Source organism: Gorilla gorilla, chromosome 17 (genome assembly GCF_029281585.2).
Source record: "Gorilla gorilla gorilla isolate KB3781 chromosome 17, NHGRI_mGorGor1-v2.1_pri, whole genome shotgun sequence".
Classification (NCBI taxonomy): domain Eukaryota; kingdom Metazoa; phylum Chordata; class Mammalia; order Primates; family Hominidae; genus Gorilla; species Gorilla gorilla.
Window position 1 is genome coordinate 91,781,336 of NC_073241.2, and position 22,286 is coordinate 91,803,621.

The following is a 22,286-nucleotide window of genomic DNA, read 5'->3' on the forward strand; positions in this document are numbered from 1 at the left end:
CCACCAATGCCAATGTTGATGTTGATGGTGATGTCCAATGTCTGGGCTGAGGAAGGCCACAGCATCTGTGGCCAGTGGTGTCTCCACCAGGTCAGTTCTGCAAAATGCCTTGGGTCATTTTTCCTGCTTCAAGAGCTCTTGTCCAAACCTGGTTCTCAAGCCTCTGTGTCACTGGCACCCTTTCAATAAGTTCTATTTTGGTTTAAATGAACTAGAGTTGGTTTCTGAGGCTGGTAGTAAAGAGTGCTGAACTAATAGACTGGGGAAATCAACTGACTTGGTTCTGTACATAGAGTCATTTCTAAACTAGACAATTTGGGAGATTTCCCTGGGCCCTTCACCAGGAGTCGGGGAAGTGTTGTGGTTCCATCTGTCAATGGTTGAAGAATGGTCTATCACCACCATCCAGACCAATCAGCCTCTCCTCCGGATGCTGCCCCTTAGTGACAGCTTTCTCCCTTTTAGGGTCGACTATCATGTTCATTCTGTCCAGATTTGATCATTCAAAAACTTAAGAAGCAGAGTGGGTACGGTGGCTCACACCTATAATCTCAGCACTTTGGGAGGCCGAACCCTTGAGCCTAGGAGTTCAAGACCAGCCTGGGCAGCATAGTGAGACCCCATCTCTATTAAAAATACAAAAATTAGCCAGGTGTGGTGGCTTGTGCCTGTAGTTTCCAGCTACTCAGGAAGTTGAGGAGGGAAGATTGCTTAAGCCTGGGAGGTCGAAGCTGCAGTGAGCCTCAATCACGCCTCTGCACTGTAGCTGTGAGACAAAGTGAGACTCCGTCTCAATAAATAAAGTGTACATACAAAGGAATATTATGCAGCAGCAAAAATGAGTGAACCTGGGCTACATGTTCAACATGAATAAGTTTCATAGATATCCGGTGGGACAAAAAAGTAGTCTGCAAAAGGATGTATACTGTATCCTTACAAAAGTTAAAAATCACGGGAAGCAATGCTACATTGTACCTAGGAATGCATGCGTCTGTACCGAAGTATAAAGAAATACATGTCAATGGTGAGCACTAAACTATGAATAATTAGTATTTCTGGGAACAGGGGTGTGAAGGTGAAATGTAATAAACGGGCACAAAGGCTCACTTTATTTGTAAGGTTTTATTTAACCAGCTGGGTGGTGGGTACGCCTTTTCACATATCTAAAACATTTTGTAGTAAAAAATTAATGAAACAAAGGGATTAGGAAAGAGGGGTCAGCCAGAGAGGTTTTCCCAGGTCACTTAGGGGCGCCTGTGGGTCTTTCATGCACTTTTTTTTTTTCCAAAAGTGGCCTTGAGATCAATTAGGGCACGGATTTGGCCAACATTTCCACCAGCATTGCTCAGTTTCCTGGTGCATGAAATAATGATTCTGTTGATACTAAATATCTGCCTCCTGCAACTTATATGGCATGATTTGTTGCGAGGAAATGTGAGCAGCTAACAATCAGCTTGGTTCATTTCATCTCTTCCTTTCCCATCTCCTTCCTGTTATGGGTTTATTTAGGGAAAAAAATAGGTAACTGCTTTCTGGCAACACTTTCTTCTCCCTGGGTTCTTGGCCATGTACTCACTAATCTTCTCCAGTAGGAGTAGGAAAATAAACCCCCCAAGACATTTGAATAAAAGGGGATGCAGCTATTGTCAGCTCAGTGACACAGAAATATTGGGAAAGTTAGTTCTATATCCTCTTCATACCAGGACACTGGTTGTTGACCTCTCACTCCATGAAGAACTGTCTGCCCAGATGTTGGGCAGCTGTAATACAAGCGAAAGACTTCACTAGGATGTGGAAGGGAGACAGTCATAAATTAGCAGTATTTATCAAGATCCCTCCAAATGCTCACGCCTTTTAAACCCAGCACTTCCACTTTTAAGGCACCAACCAAAGGTAATAATCAAATATTATCAAATATTTATATCTCCCAAACTGCAAAACAAACCTAAAGTTCTCAAACAATGGGATAGCTAATAAACGTATAAAATAGCCAAAAAACATACCATTATGTAGCCATTGAATATGATATGTATAAGCTTTTTAAATAACATGTAGAAATATTCATAGTAGCCCTTGGAAGAAACAGGATATGAAAGTGTAATCTACAATATCAGCCCTATTCTGTAAATGCCTCTACCGTCTATCAATCTACACAGATATATAGAGGGAAAACAGAAATGAAATATACAGAAACATTAGCAGTAGGGATCTCTGGGTAAAGGGATTACAGCAATTAAAAAATACACACTCTAATGATTTTTCCACAGTTTCATGTATTGAATATATATTCCTTTTTAAGAAAATAGGGGGAAAAGTTATTAAAAGGGCTCTGAGCTTCCCGGAGCAGGATCTCAGTGTACTTGCCCTTCTGACATACCTGAGGGATTGAACTTACTCAGCGGATGCTGTGATAACCTCAGGGGCAGAATGTGTCGAACCTGTGTGTATATGTGACAGGGGTCACCCCACGTCAGCTCTCAGGTGATTGTGGAGCCTCACCCACTCAAAAAGGGGGTGCCCCCACCCACCCACCCTCCCACTTTTCTTCAGAACCTTGGCCTCCAAGGAAGATGCTATTTGGATCCAAGATATGAAAACCCAGGCACACTCTCTGGGGCAGAAACAGGTGGCTTCATGGTTGTGACTTTAGAACTCTCCTAAACAACCCATCCTTCCCATGACTTTCCCAGAAAACCATCCTACTTGATCACCAGGGCCCAGAATTCCACTGGGGACATTCATTCATTGGTTGAAGCTTTGGTACCTAGGAATCATCTAGGACATTCGTGGAAAGGATTTAGACTAGGTGACTTCTGAGATCGCCTGTTAAGATTCCATGGTATCATGCTTCTTTCTTTTAATGTGAATAAATTCCAAATCATTTCTTGAAAAATGATTTGGGCCAGACACAGTGGCTCACACCTGTAATCCCAGCACTTTGGGAGGCTAAGGTAGGCGGATCACTTGACATCAGGAGTTCAAGACCAGCCTGGCCAACAGGGCGAAACCTCGTCTCTACTAAAAATACAAAAATTAGCCAGGTGTGGTTGCACATTTTCACATGCCTGTAATCCCAGCTACTCAAGAGCCTGAGGCAGGACAATTGCTTGAACCTGGGAGATGGAGGTTGCAGTGAGCCGAGATTGTGCCACTGCACTCCAGCCTGGGAGACAGAGTGAGAGTCCATCTCAAAAAAATAATAATGATAATAATGATTTAGATAGTGAATTGGAGCATCTGTAATCTGAGGAAGGAGGAACAGAAACAGAGCAGAACTGTAAGGAAAATGCAAACTAAGTATGGGTCCCTCACCTAAGCCTGGGCCTCCCTACAGGCTGGCTTTTCTCCTCCTCTGGGGTGAGCAGCAGGGAGGAGAAGCAGTCTCATGGTCACTTACCTGCAGCTTCTGAATGGAGGGTGAAGCTTCAACACTCACCAGGGTGCGCAGTCTGGGTTGAAGTTCGTCTCCCCATCATTCCTGTGTTGACATCCTAATCTCCAGTACCTTAGAATGTGGACTTATTTGGAGACAGCGTTGTTGCAGATACGATTAGTTAAGACGAGGTTATACTGGAGTATTATGGGCCCCTAATCCAATATGATTGATGTCGTTATCAAAAAGGGAAATTTGGAGACATACACACACAGGGAGAATGCCATGTGAAGACTGGAATTTTGCTGCCACAAGCCCAGGAACTCCAGAATCTAGCCGAGAGCCTCCAACCAATCTTTCCCTGGTGCCTTCAGAGACAGCAGGGCCCTGCCAACATCTTCATCTCAGACTATGGCCTCCCAAGCTGCATGATAATTCATTTCTGTTGCTCTAAGTCACCCAGTGTGTCGTTCCCTGTTACAGTAGCTGTGGGAAACTAACACAGTGAGCCTGCAGGAGACGCTGGTGAGGGGCAGTTCATCAAACCCCACCCAGTTTGAGCCAGCCTTTGGAACTGGCTCCCAGCTGCCTGCAGCCCTGCCACCCTGGCCTCTGATTCCATCCAAACCCCCAATCAAGAGAAAGAGTTAAGGGAATCTCACATCACCCAGGAGCCTTCTGCTGGAGCACAGTTTATTTAAACTGTCTGGTCCATCTTTATTACTACTGACACGCCATCATACAAGTGACTCATAAAACTGGGTATAAAAGGAAGGCAGAATCATTTTTAATCCCTCTAATGTAATATAATGGGAAAATTAATCATTTATTATAGCAGACAATTGAAAACCACTCAGAGTGTTCTCTTCATCCTGAAACTTGGCAGTGGAATGTTCGTTTCCCACAGTTTTCTGAACTCTGTGCATCTTTTAAATCTTTGGTAAAGGAAACATCAGATCATTTAAATAAGCCTTCTTTTTCCCCCTAAGCTTCTTCATTAAAGAAGCAAACCAACAGTCAGGAATGCAGGTGAGGCTGGCATCCTGCAGATGTCAGCGTTCTAGGATCTCTTTGCAGTGTGAAAAGAGAAAAAATCACCTGCCTGTTCCCCAGAAAACATGGCTGGAGTCTAATTCATTACTCATACTTAAAAATTACTCTCCAGTTTCTCCTGGGGAAATATTTTGCAAAGGGAATTGAAACTGCACAATGACCCAAGGGATAAACATATTTTAGCTAAATTTGCAACAAAGTAGGGCAAAAGAAGACACAGAGACAAAGCCACTGGGGCTACCCAGACTGGCTGGGCCCCTGATCCTGTGGGATCCCTTACCAGGGTGGCCTGAACAGTAACATTGCAGCTGCTCACTGCAAGTGCCTGTGTCTAACAGTCAAGCGTCATTTCCCCGGGAATATGCTAATTATCTCTTTAAGACTTGTTCCCATCTTTCTTTCAACAAGGACTTCCTGGTCACTGGTAAACCCACACTGGTCTCTTCACTGCTCAGGCACAGCCCAGAGAAGCAGCCAAAACAGATGCCACCAGCCACCGTGCTGTCTACAGGACCCCAGCCAAGGTGACGAGGTGGCATGTGGCCACTGGCTGCTGAGATTGATGCCACTTGAGCTATTTAGAAGGCTCCTGCTGTGCTGTGCCAGTCATCAAGTTTACGAAGGAGAAATTGGGATCTGCTCCAGGCAAAACCAAAACACCAAAACTAACATCATCAACAAAGAGTTGTTACAAATACTAAAGAAAAAAAAAGTCTCTGGCCTTGGTGGCGTATTATGGATTCAAATGGCAGAGCACAGTAATGTTTCCAACGAGTTTTTGATTCAAGGATAAATGTTGGTTCCAAGAGTCTGTTCTTAGAGCATCAGAGCCCAAGAGAGCTTCCAGTAAAGAATGTAATTGGCTGACGTGAGGTACAGGAACCCAGCAGCTCCTTGGTGGTTTTCAACAGTCCCTTCTTCCACTTTTGTTGACAGGGTGTGAAAATTGGTTGGAACGCCCTAGAACCATCAACCCACCAATGCTGGGCCTGCTCTTGCTCATGCCTCCTCCAGGATCTCCGTGGGGCTGGGGGGGGTGGAGAGAGGGCTCTCTGCAGGGGCTGCTGGGCCTCATCCCGTGGTCCTTCCTGCCTCCCACATTGAATGCCTGCTGATCTGGAGGGCACAGAGAGCCCTCACCTCCTTTTCATTCCATCAACAATTTATCGGGTGTCTGCTGTGTGCCCACTCAATGCAAAATGAAAGACTTGATTATAGTCAGTTCTGAAAAATGTCTTCTGTCACCTAGATCCACAGATTTCATATCGAAGCATGCCTTGGCATTCAAAACTATTCATTTTCTGAGTTTTGGAAAGTGATATCAAGAGATAGCAATGGATATTCTTTTCTCCAAACAGCTCTATTTCAAAACATTTTATTTCGATGATTCAGTCTATGAGCGATGAGGAATAAGGGCATAGCAGAAAAAGGGGGAGCTGATCAGATGCTTCCAGAAGAGCTACCAAACAAACATCCCAACACAGTGTTAGCAATCTACCTAAGTCTTTACTTCCAACTTTAAAAACATTAATTGACCATAGAGTTCCTCCCAGGAATGGATTTTATTGTATTTTTTAAAAATGTTGGCCAGGCCTGGTGGCTCACGCCTGAAATCCAAGCACTTTGGGAGGCCAAGGCAGGCGGATCACGAGGTCAGGAGATGGAGACCATCCTGGCTAACACGGTGAAACCCTGTCTCTACTAAAAATGCAAAAAAAATTAGCTGGGCATGGTGGCAGGCGCCTATAGTCCCAGCTACTCGGGAAGCTGAGGCAGGAGAATAGTGTGAACCCGGGAGGTGGAGGTTGCAGTGAGCCAGATCGTGCCACTGCACTCCAGCCTGGGCGACAGAGACTCCATCTCAAAAAAAAAAAAAAAAAAAAAAAAGTTTTATTGCTTTGAATGTTAAAAATAGAAGAAATACAAATCTTTAAAAACAATGCAGAAGTTCTATTTCATAACAAATCAGCCATTTTATGTTTCCTACTAGTTTTTAAAAAACGTATTTGTGTTATATAATTCTACAACATAGGTGAAATTTTATTTTCCATTTAAATCATAAACATTTGTGTTTCTACATAATTTCATACTTTTATCAATGTTTACTGATTCATTGTATTCCATCTAGTACACATACTACAATTTACCTACAATCCTTTGCTATTACAAATATCTACAACAAGGATTTTCATGTGTATATGGTTTTTTCCTTTGTTGGAATATTTCCTTAGGAAAATTCATAGGATGGAGATTATTGGTCTAATGGGTATTTTTTCTTTTATTTGTTTTTCATGCATTGAAATGTGTTTTGTTTGGAAAGTTTCACAACAGCATTTAAGGTCACAGGGAACACTTGTGTGTTGCAAAACCAAGGCTGGGGATCCCAGGGCCTGGCATTGACTCTATCAAGCTTTCCACTGGTCTAGAGACACACCAGGCTGTCCTTGAAGCATAAAGGAGTGCTTTTCAGAGGCAGATAGAAAAAGAGAGTCACATCTGAAACAATACAGACATGGTATACAAATGACTACACTAGAAAAATGATCTTTTGCCTTATTGATTTTTTTTCTGCTGCCATACAGCATGTGATGAAAATGAAGTTCCCACTTTTCATTTTATCTGTGACTCATCAGAAAATCTTTTCAACTACATTCAGGACCAGCAGTGGGCCTTGTTAATAACAGGCACTCAACACATATTTGTTGAATCAAATTGCAGGGAACTGAATTTTTATAGGACTTTATTCCATTATTCTGTTTTTGCAGTGGACATATAGCATGAACATGAAATAAACCATTGTTGTCATAGCACGGAGATTTGAGGGTTTGTTACTGTAGCATTCCGTAGACGCTCTGGGCTGATATGCTACCTGTCAAGTGCTTTATTTGAAAAATGGCTAACTGCACAAAGCTATTTGTAGTAGTATTTATAATTACAAAAGAAAAGAAACTATACCTTTGTCTACCAGATTGGGCAAAAAAGAAAAAAAAAGAAAAGAAACTACTGTGGAAATTAAGTAAATAATGGAATTCCACTTAGTTTATTATATAATCATTAAAATTAATGTTTACAAAGACCTTGAAATTACATGGAAAATTTTTATGTTATAAGATTAATTTTAAGAGGAAGACAAAATTGTAAATGTACATAGTTAACATTACATTTCCAAAGCTAGGCATATGGAAAAAGAATGAGAGCAGTGCAACAAAATAATGATGATGATAGCTTTATTTTTATTTTTATTTCAGACAGGGTCTTGCCCTGTCATTGAGGCTGGAGTGCAGTGGCATGATCACAGCTCACTGTAGCCTTGACTTCCCAGGCTCAAGCGATCCTCCCACCTCAGTCTCCTGAGTAGCTGGGAATGTAAGTGTCTGCTAGTACACCCAGCTAAATTTTTTTTTTTTTTTTTTGGTGGAGATGGGGTCTCCCTATGTTGCCCAGGCTGGTCTTGAACTTTCTGGGCTCAAGGGATCCTCCTACCTCAGTCTCCCAGAGCGTGTCCAGACTCATAGGTTTAAATTTGAGATAATAGATTTGATTTTTTCTCCTTTTCCTAATTTTCAGTATTTCTAAGAGTACACATTGTTCTTATACTGAACAGAAATGTTTTGTAAAAGATCATTTTCCCTGAGTATCACTTTTTTCCTTTTTTTTATTTTTTTCTGAGATGGAGTCTTGCTCTGCTGCCAGGGTGGAGTGCAGTGGTATGATCTCGGCTTACTGCAACCTCTGCCTTCTGGGTTCAAGTGATTCTCCTGCCTCAGCCTCCCAAGTAGTTGGGATTACAGGCGCACACCACCACACCCAGCTAATTTTTGTATTTTTATTAGAGACAGGGTTTCACCATGTTGGCCAGGCTGGTCTTGAACTCCTGACCTCAGGAGATCCGCCCGCCTCAGCCTCCCAAAGTGCTGGGATTACAGGTGTGAGCCACCACACCTGGCCTCCTATTTCTTTTATAGTAATTCATTTCTTGATTTAACCGATATTTGTTAAGCACGTATTATGTGCTCCTTATGCTGGGGACACAGCCATGAACAAAAATCTGGCAAATTCATTTTCTGTTTTAATTGAAGTCATTTGCTAACACTTTTTAAAAAAAAAAATCTGCAATCACTGTTAAAGTTGTGGGTCTACACTTTGCAGCTTTAGTTAATAATTGTTATTAAACTCTAGAAAATAGGTTCCAGTCAGAATACTGCTAGATATTAAGTGTTCCATAAAGTTGCTGATTATGGACATGTATAGTATGTGACAACTACACATATAATGGAATCCAAGTTTTATAGAAACACTCAGCTTGATTATGTAAACCTAGAATTAGAAGCCAGACTCCAACTAGCAGAAAAGCACAGTCCCACTGGGGCAGGAAACGGGGGAGCAGAGATTTCCTCTGTTGCTCTTAGAGTTGTCTGGCTCTGCCCTCCAAAGCCAGCAAAGCAAAGAGCTCTGGTTCACAAGATTTTCCCTTAAAAAAGTGTAAAACACTTAGAAGTTAAAAATTAAAAAGAATTAGTGGGGCACTCAATCTGTTTTTTAATAACCTTTATTGTTTTACTGATTATAAAAAATAATGTTCTTCATAGAAAATATGAATAATGCAGAAAATTAAGAAGAATATAAAGCCCATCTATAATCCTGCCACACAAAGGTAAACACTGTAATTATTATGGTGAACCTCCATGCAGTCTTTCTTTTAGGGTGGCGGTTTGCAAACTTTTTCTATATAGGGCCAGATAGTAAATATTTCAGGTTTTGCAGGCCGCCCTCCCCACCCCCCACCCTCCGCTCACCATTGCAACTCCTCAACTCTGTCATTGCGAGTGAGGGCCGCCATAAACACAATACATAAATGAATGAATGTGGCTCTGTTCCAATAAAACCGCATTTACAAAACAGGCAGCTGGCCTGATTTGGCCCCACTCACAGTTTGCTGACCCCTGTTCTAGACCATTCCATTTGGAGAGAGGCAAGCATGGACTTCCAGATTCATATTTCTCCATCCTCTCCTTGTTATTTCCATTGCCATCATCCTAATCGAAGGAGTCCGTTACTGTCCACCATGTCCATCAGTCAATAAGTATTTATTGACAGCCAACTACTTAGTACCCAAAGAGTGGTGTATGCTGGCCGGGCGCGGTGGCTCACACCTGTAATCCCAGCACTTTGGGAGGCCGAGATGGGCAGATCATGAGGTCAAGAGATCGAAAGCATCCTGGCCAAAATGGTGAAACCCCGTCTCTACTAAAAATACAAAAAATTAGCTGGGCGTGGTGGCACGTGCCTGTAGTCCCAGTTCCTCAGGAGGCTGAGGCAGGAGAATCGCTTGAACACAGGAGGTGGAGGTTGCAGTGAGCCGAGATCCCACCATTGCACTCTAGCCTGGGCACACAGCCAGATTCTGTCTCAAAAAAAAAAAGAAAAGGGGGAGTGTATGCTGAGTTCCTGCCCTCCTACCTAGAGTTATAGGCAGTAAGCAAATGATTACAAATATGCAAATAGTGACAAGTGCGCATAGGAGAACCCTAGGGTGCTCTGGGAGTGTACAATGGGAAAACCTCATCCAATTAGAGGCTCCAGGAAAACTTCCCTCAGAGGATCAGTTAAGCTAACATATGAATGATGAGTAGGGTTTACCAGGGCCACATGGTAGGAGGAGAACATGCCAGGGAGATGGAAGAGCGAACATGAAGCCCAAGATATGGGAGAGTTCCAACAGCCCAAGGGGCTGAAGAAAGGCCTTGTGGCCAGAGCCCAGAGACAAAAGGTGGGAGGAGTAGGCAGGAGCCAGAACATGCAGGTCTTTTAGACCAGCTAAAGCACTCTGGACTCGATCCTCTGGGTAGCTGGAAGCCATTAAAGAGTCTTAAGCAGGGGAGTGATGAAATCAGCATTATTGCAATAGATCCTGAACTCAGTGTCCTCCCTCCCCAAGCCACTAGGAAATCTCCGTCTCATTCCTTTTTGTGCAATGCTGCAGAATACTCTTTTGTGCATCCTCGTCTTTCATGGCCTTGCTAAAATACATTTAATAGCACCCCCATGGATGTGACATCAAGCCCACATCCTTAGACCCAGCACTTAGAGCCACCCCATCTCCTGACTCTCCTCCTCTTTTCACCTTCAAACAAGGTCATGTGCTATTCCCTATATGTATTCCCTATTTTTCCCATCATGGAGAAAGCTGTTTTCTCCACTTAGAAAAGTCTTCAAGCTGTTTTTGCCACTTAGAATGTCCTTTGTTGTCTTAGTCCACTTGGGCCGCTATAACAAAAATACCATAGATTGGGTAGTTTGTGAACAACAGAAATTTCTCATAATTCTGGAGGACGGGAAGTCCAAGATCAAGGCACTGGTAGATTTGGTGTCTGTTGAGGGCCCACTTCCTGGCTCACAGATGGCCATCTTCTTGCTGTGACTTCACATGGCAGAAGAGGCATGAGAGTTCTCTGGAGTGCCTCTTTCATAAGGGCACTAATTCCATTCAAGAGGGTTCCATCCTCAGGACCTAATCACTTCCGAAAGGCCTCACCTCTAAATTCCAGCACCTTTGGGATTTGGTTTCAACATACGAATTTTGGAGGGACATAAACAAGTCTATGGCATTACTCTAAATTCCACATCAAATGTAGCCCATAGTGTACCTGTGCATGGTTCAAGTTCAATTACTGTGTGTCGAGTGAACATCTGATTGCAAGAATCAAATGGTAGATGACTTCTCGTCTGAAGTTCCATAATATAATATCTTCCCTATTTCCACCAACATCATTGTATGCCTCGTATTATAGTCATTTGTGCATTTATTTTATGTCCTTTCCTTAATGGTATAAAAGAAGGGGACCATGTATAGACACTAACAAGAAGAACTGCCATTTGGGCCAAGTGCGGTGGCTCACACCTGTAATCCCAGAACTTTGGGAGGCCAAGGTGGGAGGATCACTTGAGCCCAGGAGTTTGAGACCAGCTTGGCCAACATGGCAAAACCCCGTCTCTACAAAAAAATTAGCTGGGCATGGTGGTGTGCACCTGTAGTCCCAGCTACTCAGGAGGCTGAGGTGGGAGGATCACCTGAGCCTGGGGAGGTCAAGGCTGCAATGAGCTGAGATCATGCTGCTGCACTCCAGCCTGGGCAACAGAGTGAGACCTTGTCTCCAATATAGAAAAAAAGTGAACCGCTATTTGAGAAGTTTAATTTATGTCAGCTGTCGTGCTAAGTTATTACATATATTATTTTATTTAAGGTTTATGGCAATCTGGAAGGCTTTTAGTAATAGTATTACTATTTTACAGATGAAGATTGAGTTACAAAGCTAATAAAAGGTCACAAAGCTAATAAAAGATGCTGCTAGGATTTGAGCTCAGGTGTAACTAACTCTAAAGCCTTCTCTTCTCTATGGAAGTTTCCATCATTGCTTATTACTTACAGTAAGTTATGGTTGTTAAACAAAACAAGAGGAGAAGGACTTGTTAGATACACCTACAGAATAATTCTGTCTAAAGCTGGACCTTCTTCACATTTCCTGCCTGCCAATTTCCTATTTAGCAATTGCTAAATAGCAATTGCTAAATAAATCCTATTTAGCAATTTCCTAAATAGCAATTTCCTATTAGCAAAAAGAGAGTTAATCCATCTCTTTTTTGTGAAAATGGTGACCCACAGAAAAAAGATCCATCAAAGTTTAGCAAATAAAAATACAAGATGCTTGATTAGACTGAATTTCAGGCCGGGCACAGTGGCTCATGCCTGTAATCCCAGCACTTTGGGAGGTAAAGGAGGGCAGATCATTTGAGGTCAGGAGTTCGAGACAAGCCTGGCCAACATGGTGAAGCACCGTCTCTACTAAAAATACAAAAATTAGCAGGGTGTGGTGTCATGGACCTGTAATTCCAGCTACTTGGGAGGCTGAGACAGGAAAAGCGCTTGAACCTGGGAGGCAGAGGTTGCAGTGAGCTGAGATCACGCCACTGCACTCCAGTCTAGGCAAGAGAGTGAGACTCCATCTCAAAAAAAATGATAATAATAATTTCAGATAAACAATGAACTTTTATCATGTCTCCTAAATTTGTTGTTTATCTAAACTTCACACTTAAGTGGCAACTTTAATCAACAATTGAGGAAAAAGTGAAAAGAACCTCATTATGTTCCATAACACCAGAAAGGAAAAATAAAACTGGTTAAAATTGTTATTTTTTCTAAAAAATTTAAGTTTTAAAACTTAAAACGTTTAAAACCTAAAAGAATAAGCTCAGGCTGCTATAACAAAATACCAAGACTTGGTGGCTTAAACACCAGAAATGTATTTCTCTCAGTTCTGGAGGCTGGAAAGTTCACAAACAACGTGCTAGCAGATTTAGAATCTGGTGAGGTCTGTTTCCCGCCTTTATATGATGCCCTTCTTACTGTGTCCTCGCGTGACTGAGAGACAGATCTAAGAATTTACCTGGACATTATTTATTTTTATTTTTTAAATTTTATAGTGATGGGGTCTCACTTGTTGCCCAGGCTGGTCTTGAGCTCTTGGGCTTAAGCAATCCTCCTGCCTCAGCCTCCCGAAGTGTTAGGATTACAGGTGTGAGCCACTGCAGCCAGCCTGTCTGTACATTCTTTCAGATTTTTTTAAATGTACAGAATCACATTATCCAAAAACAATTTTATCACAATTTAATTTTTTTTTTTTTTTTGAGACACAGTCTCTCCTTATCATCCAGGCTGGAGTGCAATGGTGTGACCTCAGCTCACTGCAACCTCCGCCTCCCGGGTTCAAGCGATTCTCATGCCTCAGCCCTCAAATAGCTGGAATTACAGGCGCCACTACCACGCCTGGCTAATTTTTGTATTTTTAGTAGAAGTAGAGTTTCACCATGTTGGCCAGGCTGGTCTCAAAATCCTGACCTCAGGTGATCTGCCCGCCTCAGCCTCAAAGTGCTGGAATTACAGGCGTGAGCCACTGTGCCCAGCCTAATTTCTTTCTTTACAATATTTATGACTTTTATTTCTTTTTCTCCCCTTAGTGCACTGGCCAGAACCTCCCCTTCAATGTTGAAGAGAAGTGATGATGGTGGTCACCCTTTTTTCCCTCCTGATTTCAGGGAGAAGGTATTCTATATTTTTCCATTGAGTATAGTTTTTGCAAGAGGTTATTTGTCGATACCCCTTGTATTGATTTCCTAAGGTTGCTTTAACAAATTAGCACAACTTGGTGGCTTTAAAACAACAAAAATTCATTCTCCAACAGTTCTGGAGGCCAGAAGTCTGAAATCAAAATGTCGGTGGTGTCGTTTCCTTCTGGAAGCTCTGAGGGAGAATCTGTTTCCTGTATTTCTCCTCGTTTCTGGTGATCGTCAGCAATGCTTGGCATTCCTTGGCTGATGGATGCATCACCCCAATCTCTGTCTCCATCTTCACATGGCCTTTTCTCTGTGTCTCTGTCTGTGTCTTCTCCTCTTCACTGGACTTAGGGTACTCCCTAAATCCAAGATGACCCCATCTCAAGGTTCTCAACTTAATTACAACTACAAAGACCCTTTTAAACTCTTTTAGTTTTTAATTTTTGTGGGTACATAGTAGGTGTATATATTTATGCGGTACATGAGATACTTTGATACAGTCATGTAATGTGTAAGACTCACATCATGGTAAATGGGGAATCCATCCCCTGAAGCATTTATCCTTTGCATTACAAACAATCCAATTACACCCTTTTAGTTATTTTTAAATGTACAATTAAATTATTATTGACTACAGTCCTCCTGTTGTGCTATCAAATACTAAGTCTGATACGGTTTGGCTGTGTCCCCACCCAAATCTCATCTTGAACTGTAGCTCCCATAATTCCCATGTGTCATAGTAGGAACCCCATGGGAGGTAACTGAATCATGGGGGCGGGTTTTCCCATGCTATTCTCGGGATAGTGACTCTGGTGGTTTTATAAAGGGCACACGCTCTCTTGCCTACTGCCATGTAAGATATGACTTTGCTCCTCCTCCTTCCACCATGATTGTGAGGCCTCCCCAGCCATGTGGAACTTTGAGTCAATTAAATCCCTTTCCTGTATAAATTATGCAGTCTCAGGTATGTCTTTATTAGCAGACTAATACAAGGTCTTACTCATTCTTTCTAACTATATGTACTTTTTGTACCCATTAATCATCCCCACTTCCCCCCAACCCCCACTCCCTCACTACTCTTCCCAGCCTCTAGTAACCATCCTTCTACTCTCTATCTCCATGAGTTCAATTGTTTTGATTTTTAGTTCCCACATAATAAGTGAGAACATATGAAATTTATCTTTCTGTGCCTGGCTTATTTCACTTAATATAATGACATCGAGTTCCATCCATGTTGTTGCAAATGATAGGATCTCATTCTTTCTCATGGCTGAATAGTACTCCATGGTATATATGTACCACATTTGCTTTATCCATTCATCTGTTGATGTATGTAAAGCAACTTAGGTTGCTTCCATATCTTGGCTATTGTGAATGGTGCTTCAATAAACATGGGAGTGCAGATATCCCTTCAGCATACTAATTTCCTTTCTTTTGGGTATATACCCAGCAGTAGGATTACTGGATCATATGATAACTCTATTTTTTTTCTTTTCTTTTTTTTTGTGTGTGTGTGTGTGTGAGATGGAGTTTCACTCTGGTCGCCTAGGCTGGAGTGTAATGGTGCGATCTCAGCTCACTGCAACTTCTGCCTCCCGGGTTCAAGTGATTCTCCTGACTCAGCCTCCCAAGTAGCTGGGATTACAGGTGCCTGCCACCAGACCTAGCTAATTTTTGTATTTTTAGTAGAGACAGGATCTCACTGTGTTGGCCAGCCTGGTCTTGAACTCCTGACCTCGTGATCTGCCCGCCTCGGCCTCCCAAAGGATAGCTCTATTTTTAGGTTTTTGAGGAACCTCCAAACTGTTCTCCATAGTTGTTCTAATTTACATTTCCCCCAACAATGTATGAGGTTTCCCTTTTCTCCACCTCCTTGCTAGCATTTGTTATTGCCTGTCTTTTGATAAAAGCCATTTTAACTGGGGTGAGATGATACCTCATTGTAGTTTTGATTTGCATTTCTGTGGTGATCAATGATGTTGCATACCTTTTCATATGCTTGTTTGACATTCGTATGTTATCTTTTGAGAGATATCTACTCAGGTCTTTTGCCCATTTTTAAAATTGGATTTTTCAAATTTTTCCTATAGTGTTGTTTGAGATCCTTATATATTCTGGTTATTAATCCATTGTCACAGGGTTAAGTTTGCAAATATTTTCTCCCATTCCGTGGGTTGTCTCTTCACTTTGTTGATTGTTTCCTTTGCTGTGCAGAAGCTTTTTAACTTGATGTGATCCCATTTGTACATTTTTGCTTTGGTTGCTTGTGCTTGTGGGGTGTTACTCAAGAAATTTTTGCCCAGACCAATGTCCTGGAGCATTTCCCCAATGTTTTCTTGTAGAAGTTTCATAGTTTGAGGTCTTAGATTAAAGTCTGTAATCCACTTTGATTTTATTTTTGTATATGGCAAGAGACAGGGGTCTAGTTAAAGTTTTCTGCATATGGATATACAGTTTTCCCAACATCATTTATTCAAGAGAGTGTCTTTTCCCCAGTATATGTTCTTGGCACCTCTGTCAAAAATGAGTTCACTGCAAGTGTGTGGATTTGTTTCTGGGTTCTCTATTCTGTTCCATGGTCTGTGTGTCTGTTTTTATGCCAGGACCATGCTGTTTTGGTTACCATAGCTATGTAGTACAATTTGAAGTCAGATAATGTGATTCCTCCAGTTTTGTTCTTTTTGCTCAGGATAGCTTTGGCTGTTATGGGTCGTTTGTGTTTCCATACAAATTTTATGGAAATGTTATGGATAGCTTGTATGTGGTTCCATACAAATTTTACGGATTTTTTTTCTGTTTCTGTGAAGAATGTCACTGGTATTTTAACAGGGATTGAATTGAATCTGTAGATTTCTTTGGTTAGTATGAACATTTTAACAATATTAATTCTTCCGATCAATAACATGGAATATTTTTGTGTGTCCTCTTCAGTAGAATTTTTGTGACTTTCCTTTTTTTGTGTCCTCTTCAATTTCTTTTATCAGTGTTTTATAGTTATGATTGTATAAATGTTTCACTTCTTTGGTTAAGCTAATTCCTAGGTGTTTACTTTTATGTGTGGCTATTGTAAATGGAATTTCTTTTTAAATTTCTTTTTCAGATTATTCACTGTTGGTATATAAAAATGCTACTGATTTTTGTATGTTGATTTTATATCCTGCAGTTTTTCTGAAAGATACTGAAGTTTTTCATTTCAGTTTTACTAAAGTTTCTTGGTGGAATCTTTAGGTTTTTTCAAATATAAGATTATATCGTCTGCAAACAAGGATAACTTATTTCTTTCCAGTTTGAACGACCCTTATTTCTTTCTCTTGTCTGATTGCTCTAGCTAGGATTTCTAGTATCAGGTTGAATAACAGTGGTGAAAGTGGGCATCTTTGTTGTGTTCCAGATGTTAGAGGAAAGGCTTTCAGTTTTTTCCCATTCTACATTATACTAGCTGTGAGTCTGTCATATATATATTTTTTATTATGTTGAGGTATGTTTCTTTTATACCCAGTTTTTTTAGGGTTTTTTTTAATCATGAAAGGTTGAATGTTATCAAATGCTTTCTCAGCATCAGTTGAAATGATCATATGGTTTTTGTCCTTTATTCTGTTGATATGACATATCACATTGATTGATTTGCATTTGAACCATCCTTGCAACCCTGGAATAAATCCCAATTGGTCATGAATGAGTGATCTTTCTAATGTATTGTTGAATTTGGTTTGTTAGTATTTTGTTGAGGATTTTTACATCAATATTCATCACAGATATTGGCCTGTAGTTTTCTCCTTTTTTTGATGTGCCTTTGTCTGGTTTTGGTACCAGGGTAATACTGCCTCATAGAATGAGTTTGGAAGAATTCCCTCCTTCTATATTTTCTTGGAGTAGTTCAAATAGGATTGGTATTCTTTAAATGTTTGGTAGAATTCAGCAATAAAGCCATCAGGTCCCGGGGTTTTCTTTACTGGAAGACTCTATTACAGCTTCCATCTCATTACTTGTTATTGGTCTGTTCAGGTTTTGGATTTCCTCCCAGTTCAATCTTGGTAGGTTGTATGTATCTAGAAATTTGTCCATTCCTTCCAGATTTTCCAATTTATTGGGATATAGTTGCTTATAGTAGCCACTAATGATCCTTTGAATTCCTGCAGTATTGATCGTAATGTCTCCTTTTTCATTGCTAATTTTACTTATTTGGGTCTTCTCTCTTTTTTTCTTAGTCTGGCTAAACATTTGTCAATGTTATTTATCTTTTCAAAATACCAACTTTTTATTTCATTTGTCTTTTGTATTGTTTTCTTCATTTCAATTTCATTTATTTCTGCTGTGATTTTTATGATTTCTTCTACTAATTTTGGGCTTTATTGGCTCTTGCTTTTCTAGTTCTTTAAGATGCATCATTAGGTTATTTGAAGTTTTTCTTCTATTTTGATGTAGGCATTTATGGCTATAAATTTTCCTCTTAGTACTGCTTTTGCTATATCCCATAGGTTTGGGTATGTTGTGTTTCCATTATCATTTGTTTCACGACATTTTTCAGTTTCCTTCTTAATTTCTTCATGTTGACCCAGTGGTCATTCAGGAGCATATTGTTTAACTTCCATGTGTTTGTATGGTTTACAAAATACCTCTTGTTATGATTTCTAATTTTATTCCATTGTGGTTAGAGAAGATGGGTGATATTATTTCAGGTTTTTTTTAATGTTTTAAGATTTGCTTTGTCACCTAACATATGGTCTATCCTTAAAAATAATCCATGCGCTGAGGAAAAGAATGTGTATTTTGCAGCCATTGGATGAAATGTTTTGTAAATATCTGTTAGGTCCATTTGTTCTACAGTGCAGATTAAGTCCAATGTTTCTCTGTTGATTTTCTGTCTGGAAGATCTGTCCAATGCTAGAAGTGGGGTATTGAAGTCTCCAGCTATTATTGTATTGGGGCTTATCTGTCTCTCTCTCTTTAACTCTAATAATATTTGCATTGTGTATCTGGGTGCTCCAGCATTGGGTTCATATATATTTGCAATTGTTATATCCTCTTGCTAAATTGACCCCTTTATTACTACATAATGACTTTTGTCTCTTCTTACAGATTTTGTCTTGAAATCTATTTTGTATGACATAGGTATAGCTACTCCTGCTCTTTTTTGGTTTCTATTTGCATGGAATATCTTTTTCCGTCTCTTATTTTCAGTCTATATATCTTTATAGGTGAAATGTGTTTCTTCTAGGCAACAGATCATTGGATCTTGCTCTTTAATCCATTCAGCCATTCTATGTCTTTTGATTGAAGAGTTTATTCCATTTGCATTCAATATATCCTTGACATTGAAAGACAATTAAAACAATTCAGCATATCAACAGAATAAAGAAGAAAAATCATTTGCAATAGATCACAGGGTCTTGCTTTTTAATCCATATATATCCTTTATGTTTGTAGGACATTTTGGCTGGATATACTATCTAGGGTAAAGTTTTTTTTCCTTCAGCACTTTAAATATGTCATGCCACTCTCTCCTGGCCTGTAAAGTTTCCACTGAAAAGTCTGCTGACAGATGTATTGAAGCTCCATTTTATGTTATTTGTTTCTTTTCTCTTGGTGCCTTTAGGATCCTTTCTTTATCCTTGACCTTTGGGAGTTTGATTATTAAATGCCTTAATGTAGTCTTCTTTGGGATAAATCTGTTTGGTGTTGTATAACCTTCTTGTACTTGCATGTTGATATTTTTCTTTAGGTTTGGGAAGTTCTCTGTTATTATCCCTTTGAATAACCTTTTTACCATTATCTTTTCTCTACCTCCTCTATAAGGCCAATAATTCTGTGATTTGACCTTTTGAGGATATTTTCTAGCTCTTGTAGGCATGTGTCATTCTTTTTTATTCTCTTCTTTTGTCTCCTCTGACTGTGTATTTTCAAATAGCCTATCTTCAAACTCACTAATTCTTTCTTTTAGATCAATTCTGCTATTAACAGACTCATGCATTCTTTATGATGTCAATTGCATTTTTCAACTCTGGAATTTCTGCTTGATTCTTTTTAATTATTTCAATCTGTTTGTTAAATTAATCTGATAGAACTCTGAATTTCTTCTCTGTGTTATCTTAAATTTCTTTGAGTTTCCTCAGAACAGCTATTTTGAATTCTCTGTCTGAAGGGTCACATATCTCTATTTCTCCAGGATTGGTCCCTGGTGCCCTATTTAGTTCATTTGGTAAGGTCATGTTTTTCTGGATGGTCTTGATGCTTGTGGATGTTCTTCAGTGTTTGGGTTAGGTGTTTTTTTTACAGTCTTTACAGTCTGGGCTTGTTTGTGCCCCTCTTTCTTGGGAAGACTTTCTAAGCATTCAAAGGGATTGGGCCCCAAGTGCAATAACTGTGGTTCTTGCTGACTTGTAGAGGTACCACTTCGGTGGTCTTGGATAAGATCAGGAAAAAGATCCCTGGATTATGAGGCAGATATGCTTGTTCTCTTTCCTTACTTTCTCACACACAAATGGAGTCTCTTTCTCTCTGTGATGAGCTGCCTGGAGCTGGGGGTGGAATGATGCAAGCACTCCTGTGGCCGCCACTACTAGGACTGTGCTACATTAGACTTAAAGCCAGCACAGCACTAGGTCTTGCCCAAGGCCTGCCATAACCACTACCTGGCTATCACCTATATTCACTCAAGGCCCTAGGGTTCTGCAATCAGCAGGTGGAGAAGCCAGACAGGTTTGTGTCCTTCCCTTCAGGGTGGCAAGATCCACCAGGTTCTAGGCAGGTTCAAAGGTGTTGTCTGGGAGCCAGGAATTATAGTCAGAAAATCTTAGAAATCTACCTGGTATTCTATTCTACTGCAGCTAAGCTGGCCCTCAGATCACAAGACAAAGTCCTTCTTCCGGCTCTTCCCTCCCCTTTCCACAGGCAGATGAGTCTCTCCCAGTGGCCACCATCACCACTAGCCCACAGGGAGTTCTGCGAGGCCACCACCAATGTTCACTTAAAGCCCAAGGTCTCTTCAGTCAGCTTGTGGTGAATGCTGCCCAGCCTGAAACTCACCTTTCAGGATAGTGTGCTCCCCTCTGTCCCAGGGCAGGTCCAGAAGTGCTGTCCAAGAGCGTATACCTGGATTCAGTAACCCCAAGAGTCTACTTGGTGCTCTGCCCCACTGTGGCCAAGCTGGTTCGTACCTAGGGTGCAAGACAAAATCCCCTTTAATTTTCCCTCTGCTTTTCTCAAGCAGAAGGAGTCTTTCACCATAGCATCACATTTTGTAATGTCCTGGGTCTCACCTGAAGCCAGCACATCTCAGAGCCCAATGCCCACAGTGTACAATCTGGGTATTGCCACTGGTTATTCAGGGCCCAAGGGCTCTTTAGTCAGCAGGTAATCTTCCATTACTGGGTTCTTTCTTTCAAGGCAGCAGGTTTCCTTCTGGCCCAGGGTGTGTCTAGAAGTGCCATCTGGGAGCTAAGGCCTGAGAAGGGGGCCTCACAACTCTGCCCACTGCCCAATTTTTTTTTTTTTTTTGAGACAGTCTCACTCCGTCACCCAGGCTGGAGTGCAGTGGCATGATCTTAGCTCACTGCAACCTCCACCTCCCAGGTTCAAGCGATTCTCCTGCTTCAGCTTCCTGAGTAGCTGGGACTACAGGTATGAGCCACCACACCCGGCTAATTTTTTGTATTTTTAGTAGAGATGGGGTTTCACCATGTTGGCCAGGCTGGTCTCAAACTCCTGAGCTCAAGTGATCCACCCACCTTGGCCTCCCAAAGTGCTGGGATTACAGGTGTGAGCCACCATGCCCAGCCCCAGTGCCCTATTCTATTGTGGCTAAGCTGGTATCCAAGATGCAGGACAAAGTCCTTTTTACTCTTTGCTCTCCTCTCCTCAAGCAGAAGGAAGGAGTCACTTTCTTTGCTGCAAGCTGTGCTGCCTGGGGTTGGGGAAGGGGTGGCACAAGCACTGCTTTAGCCATTCCAGCTGGTGTCTCACTAGGTCACATGCCACCCTAGTTCACTGGCTCTAACCCCCACCCAGCACTAGGACTGTCCTAGGAATTGCAGTCCTTGTGTCCTAGACTGCCTTTCAAGTTTACCCCAGAGCACATTAGTCTGCAGTGGTGAGGCTTGCCAAGAAACTCAAGTTCCAACTGCTGGGATGGACAATTCCCCTCTGGCTAAGGTGTCAATGCTCTGTCCATGGGCAGGTGCTAGCTGAACCAGCATGGCTTTGCTGTCTGCTGTGATAGGAAAGCATGGAGTTCAATGCCAAGTCTTCTAGTCCCTGTGCTCTCGCTCCCCAAAATGTGCAGATTCTCTCTCCAAGAGATCTAGGCAAGAGATGCTAGGGCAAGAGGGAGGGGTGATGTAGATGATTCAAGATTGTTTTCCCTACCCTCTTCAGTGCCTCTTTCAGTAATAAAATGGCAAAACCAGGTACTGTGATTTCTCACCTGATTTTTGGTTCTTATAATGGTGCTTTTTTTGTGTGTAGTTAGTTGTTAAAATTTGGTATTCCTGCAAGGATGGTGATCGGTGGAGGCTTCTACTCAGCCACATTGCTCCATCAACTCTTTTTTTCCAAATGCCATCACATTCACAGTTCTGGGAATTATGATTTGGACATACCCTTTTGGGAGCCACAGTTCAACCCACTATATTATCTTTAAGAAAACTGCCTTCCATTCCTAGTTTGCTAAGAGGTTTTAAATAAATGGGAGCTGCATCTTATCAAATTTTTCTCTCCATTTATCAGTCATCCATCATATGATTTTTTCTTC

General features: G+C 41.2%; 1 long non-coding RNA gene across 1 annotated transcript in view; it reads left to right on the top strand.

The window, feature by feature from the left end:
- Nucleotides 1–22,286, top strand: part of LOC109023988 (uncharacterized) — a 37,375-nt gene that overhangs the window by 6,622 nt on the left and 8,467 nt on the right. The window contains exon 2 of the long non-coding RNA XR_002003462.3: nucleotides 13,442–13,526. This is a non-coding gene — a long non-coding RNA (uncharacterized lncRNA). The remainder of the gene's footprint in view (nucleotides 1–13,441; nucleotides 13,527–22,286) is intronic.